At 47.5% G+C, this 5,007-nt stretch overlaps 1 protein-coding gene across 4 annotated transcripts in view; it reads right to left on the bottom strand.

Annotated features, from left to right (window-relative positions):
* Positions 1–5,007, bottom strand: part of MCRIP1 (MAPK regulated corepressor interacting protein 1) — a 10,786-nt gene that overhangs the window by 3,663 nt on the left and 2,116 nt on the right. The window lies entirely within an intron of this gene.

Here is a 5,007-nt window from a genome sequence, read left to right as displayed (position 1 = left end):
AAAAAAAAAAGTGTAACTCTAGAACGCAATAATGACATCCATATGCCAAATACCCTGGAATATACTAATCAGTTTTGTTGAATTTAGAACAAACATGCAGGGCGGCACCTGTGGCTCAAGGAGAAGGGCACCAGCTCCATATGCCAGAGGTGACAGGTTCAAGCCTGACACCAGCCAAAAACTGCAAAAAAAAAAAAAAAGGAACAAACATGCAGTGAAAGCATTTTCGGCCGACAAGGAATAACATTTGGAAAATCCCTTGGAACAATGTTGAAACAGTTTTTGCACACTGCAAGCTTTAAGCTAACGGTTATTAAATATGCTAAAGAGCATGGGGACAGAACTACCGAGACACACTTTGGACTTCCTTCCAGAGTGTCATCAGATTGTGGAGGAAACAGGAAGAAAAGCTTCTTCAGAGGCCTAGACAGAAGGCAATGTGAGGGGAGCCTCCAGAATGGCCAGAGGTGGAGCAGGTGAAGACCTGGATTCTGGAGCAGCACCAAACTGGGATCTCAGTTTCGACCAAGATGATACAAGGGGGTAAAAGGATTAGAGAAAAAAATATTTAAGACTTCTTAGGGACACCTGAAAAGTGTCCCTTCATGAAAAGAGAAGGATTGAGCATGAGTACGCAAATGAAACCTGCCCCCCAAACTTCCAGCAGCCTTTAAGAATCAGGTTTTGGAATTTCATTCTTATGTTACCAATCCTCAAATGCCTTACAACTTTAAGCTTGCCCAAATCGCCAACATGGATGAGGTCCCACTCAAATGTGATGTGATATCCCACACAACTATGGATGTTAGAGGAGCAAAGCCTGTGGCTGTTAACCCTAGTGGACAAGAGAACACACACTTCACTGTTGTTCCAACCTGTTGTGCAGATGGGACAAAGCTACCACCTATGATCACCTTTTTTTTTTTGAGACAGAGCCTCAAGCTATTCCCCTGGGTAGAGTGCTGTGCCATCACAGCTTACAGCAACCTCCAACTCCTGGGCTCAAGTGTGTCTCCTGCCTCCGCCTCCCGAGTAGTTGGGACCACAGGCACCCACCACAACACCCGGCTATTTTTTTGGTTGTAGCCATCATTGTTGTTTGGAGGGCCCAGGCTGGATTTGAACCCGCCACCTCAGGTGTATGTGGCTGGCGCCTATGCCACTTGAGCCACAGGCACCAAGCCTGCTTTTTTGTTTTTTTAGAGACACAGTCTCATTTTGTGGCCCTTGGTAGAGTTCCACGGCGTCACAGCTCATAGCAACCTCCAACTCCTGGGCCTAGGCAATTCTCTTATCTCAGCCTCCGGAATAGCTAGGACTACAGGCGCCCACTAAAACACCTGGCTATTTTTTGTTTGCAGTTTGGCTGGGGCCAGGTTTGAATACGCCACCCTCAGTATATGGGCCCAGCACCCTGCTCAGTGAACCACAGGCACAGCTGGCCTATGATCACCTTTAAAAGAAAAATATTTCAGCTGGTGCAGTGGCTCACGCCTGTAATCCCAGCACTCTGGGAGGTCGAGGTGGGTGGATTGCGGAGCTCATGGGTTCAAGATCAGCCTGAGCAAGAGTGAGACCCCATCTCTAAAAATAGCCGGGTGTTGTAGTGGGCACCTGTAGTCCCAGCTACTTGGGAATCAAGGCAACAAAGTGAGACTCTATGTTTAAAAAAAAAGGCTTGGCACCCAAAGCTTGAGTGGTTAGGGTGCCAGCCACATACACTGGGACTGGAGGGTTTGAACCCGGCCAAGACCTGCTAAACAACAACTACTACCCCCCTCCCAAAAAAATAGCCAGGTGTCGTGTCAGGAACCTGTAGTCACAGCTACTTGGGAGACTGAGGCAAGAGAATTGCTTAAGCCTAAGAGTTTGAGGTTGCTGTGAGCTGTGACACCACAGCACTCTACCTAAGGTGACATAGTAAGACTCTGTCACAAAAAAAAAAAAAAAAAGGCAGCCATCAGCAATGCTATGAATGGAACTGATGATGAAGTTTACTGAGATGCGTAAAGTGACTCTTGAGAAGATACCTGTTATGTAGAAACTGAAGACTATTCTTAGGCTGGCAAGATGGCTCATGCCTATAGTTCCAGCTTTCTGGGAGGCTGAGGCAGGATGACTGCCTGAGCTCAGAAGTTCAAGACTGGTCTAAGCAAGAGTGAGGCCCCGTCTCTACTAAAATGAGAAAAACTAACCAGGCACTGTGGTGGGCGCCTGTAGTCCCAGCTACTTGGGAGTCTGAGGCAAGATGAATGCTTGAGCCCAAGAGTTTAAGGTTAGTACAAGCTATGACACCACAGGATTCTACCCCAGGCAACTGAGTGATATTCTTAAAAAAAAAAAAAAAAAAAAAGATGATATGATGTTGACACAGTTGATGTCTGATGCTGACACTGGAGAAGAACTCTTGGCCTTCTATGATGTACAAATATCGTAAATTTGTTAACATAAATTTGTTACCAGTACATAAAACCTGGTATTTCTTTTTGTATTTTGTAATTATTTTTAACATAAAATTTCTTGTACCATGTTAAAAAATAAACAATAGGCTCGGCGCCTGTGGATCAAGCGGCTAAGGCGCCAGCCACATACACCTAAGGTGGCAGGTTCGAGTCCCCAGCCCAGGCCGCCAAACAACAATGATGGCTGCAACCAAAAAAATGGCTGGGCGTGTGGCGGGCGCCTGTAGTCCCAGCTACTTGAGAGGCTGAGGCAGGAGACTCGCTTGAGCCCAGGAGTTGGAGGTTGCTGTGAGCTGTGATGCCATGGCACTCTACCCAAGAGGACAGCTTGAGGCTCTGTCTCAAATAAATAAATAAATAAATAAACAATAAAATTTTTACTGAATGTTTGGACAAAAAACTTGGGTGCACTTTAATCATGGGAGTGTGTTATACTTGTCAAAACATGGGCATTCTGTGGCTGGAAGTTGTGTACACTACCCTGCTGACATCAGGTAACCCCTCTAAGAGTCAGGGTATCCCCACCCTCACCTCTGTGGAGGCAGCCCCAGGGATGCTGACCTGGTCTACCAAGATTGGAATCATAGCCACGGAAGCCACATCTCAGGGAGGTCTCTGTGGTTCCTAATCCAAAATGACAACAGAGAGCATTATCATATGTTGTGTCTTTTTCTTTTTTTGAGAGAGAGAGAGAGAGCGCCTCACTTTGTCACCCTCAGTAGACTGCCGAGGCATCATAGCTCACAGAAACCTCAAATTCTTGGGCTCAAGCGATCCTCTTCCCTCAGCCTCCTGAGTAGCTGGGACTATAGGCACCCACCACAATGCCTGGCTATTTTTAGAGATGGGGTCTCTCTCTTGCTCAGGCTGGTCTTGAGCTCATGAGGTCAGGCAATCACCTGCCTTGGTTTCCCAAAGTGCAGGGATTACAGGCGTGAGCCACCACGCCTGGCCTCATATGTTGTGTCCTTCAACTGGACACTTTTTTTTTTTTTAGAGATAGAGTCTCACTTTGTTGCCTTCGGTAGATGCTGTTGCGTCACAGTTCATAGCAACCTCCAGCTCTTAGGCTTAGGCAATTCTCTTGCCTCAGCATCCCAAGTAGCCAAGCCACAACGCTGAGCTATTTTGTGTTGCAGTTTGGCTGGGGCAGGGTTTGAACCCACCACCCTCAGTATATGGGGTGGGCACCCTACTCATTGAGCCACAGGTGCTGCCCATATTTTGTTTGGTTTTTGAGACAGAGGCTTAAGCTGTCACCCTGGGTAGAGTGCCGTGGCATCATAGCTCACAGCAACCTCAAATTGGGCTTAAGTGATTCTTTTTTTTTTTTTTTGAGTGAGATAGAGCCTCAAGCTGTCCCCCTGGGTAGAGTGCCCTGACATCACAGCTCACAGCAACCTCCAACTCCTGGGCTCAAGCAAGTCTCCTGCCTCCGCCTCCCAAGTAGCTAGGACTACAGGCGCCCACCACAACACCTGGCTATTTTCTGGTTGCAGCCATCATCGATGTTTGGCGGGCCCAGGCTGGATTCGAACCCGCCAGCTCAGGTGTATGTGGCAGGCACCTTAGCCGCTTGAGCCACAGGTGCTGAGCCAAGGCTTAAGTGATTCTTTTGCCTCAGCCTCCCAAATAGCTGGGACTACAGGTGCCCTCCACAATGCCCGGCTATTAACTGGGCACTTTTAAAAATGAAAGGGATCCTGTTATTTACTAAGCATGAAACAGAGACGCCTGGGCAAAGTGTGATGTAGAGCAGTGAGAATACAGGATAGAGAGAAAAGACCTCTGCCAGCCACAGCAAACAGAGGCAGCCAATCTGCCAGGCCATTTATACACACCGCAGAAATCCCCATAGCTAGGGCAAGAAGGTACCCTGACAAACCCATTTCAGAGAGTGAGGAGCCCAGTGGAGGTGGCCCCTAAGTGACTCCAAATCCTTGCCCCTCCTACAGCTTCCAGGGCTATGGCAGCTGAGGCTGGGCCCAAACGCCCCACCTGGCCTGAACCACTCCAGAACCTACCTCAGCTCTTGCCTGCACATCACCACAGGTCTTTAGACTCCCTGAAACACCCACTCCCCAGACACTTATAAGATAGGGAGGGGGAGTCTCCTTAGATGGATCTTTGTAGAATCTTCCTTGTCCATGAGACACAGGGCTTCAAAGACTTCCTGGGGGAGGCAGGTGTGTGTGACAGCACAAAGTGCAGGGTGGGTCAGAACACCAGTCTCTAGCCTCCTAGTCTCAAACTCCACCCCCACAGCCATATGCCTAGGGACATGACATGAAGTGATAATGTTCTCTAACAAAGTGAAAATGGATATTCTGGAATCAATGATGCCACTGCTATTCATTCTATATTCCTTTGGAGTTTCTGACATTTAAATTTCCCTTTTTTTCTTTTTTTTTTTTTTTTTGAGATGGAGTCTTACTTTGTCACCTTAGTAAAGTGCCATGGTGTCACAGCTCACAGCAACCTCAAATTCTTGGGCTCTAGTGATTCTCTTGTGTGTCCTTCAACTGGACACTTTTTTTTTTTTTAG

Source organism: Otolemur garnettii, unplaced genomic scaffold, assembly GCF_000181295.1.
Source record: "Otolemur garnettii isolate 467f Iridium unplaced genomic scaffold, OtoGar3 scaffold00018, whole genome shotgun sequence".
NCBI classification, from domain to species: Eukaryota; Metazoa; Chordata; class Mammalia; order Primates; family Galagidae; genus Otolemur; species Otolemur garnettii.
Note: the sequence above shows the minus strand (reverse complement) of the source record. Positions and strands in the feature narration are given on the sequence as shown.